The sequence below is a fragment of the Austrofundulus limnaeus genome, unplaced genomic scaffold (genome assembly GCF_001266775.1).
Source record: "Austrofundulus limnaeus strain Quisiro unplaced genomic scaffold, Austrofundulus_limnaeus-1.0 Scaffold96, whole genome shotgun sequence".
NCBI classification, from domain to species: domain Eukaryota; kingdom Metazoa; phylum Chordata; class Actinopteri; order Cyprinodontiformes; family Rivulidae; genus Austrofundulus; species Austrofundulus limnaeus.
Window position 1 is genome coordinate 1,237,808 of NW_013952498.1, and position 379 is coordinate 1,238,186.

A 379-nucleotide genomic window follows, 5' to 3' on the forward strand; every position below is an offset into this window, starting at 1 on the left:
GTGCTGTGGTGCGTGACTGCTCCTCTGAATAAGTGAAACATGTAACACAGTTGATTACACTTGAATTAAAAATATTTGCTCAAAGAAAAACTGGAGCAGGGCTACAGAGAGAGATAAATATGATTTAGATTTTTATTTCTGTGACTGTACGACCCATGGGAGTCACGACATTAACAGCAGTCATCATTCATTGCTCGGCTTTAAAGCTGATCCTTTAATTCTACAGCTGACGCTGTTAAAAATGACTTCTTTTTTTTGTGGATCTCCGAGAGCAGAACTTCAATCTCCAAACTAGTTCTTCTTTTTTACTTTGCAATGTCACTTATGAAAGGACACTTCCTGGTATGTGTGGCAGGAAACGTATATGGTGTTTTTTGGG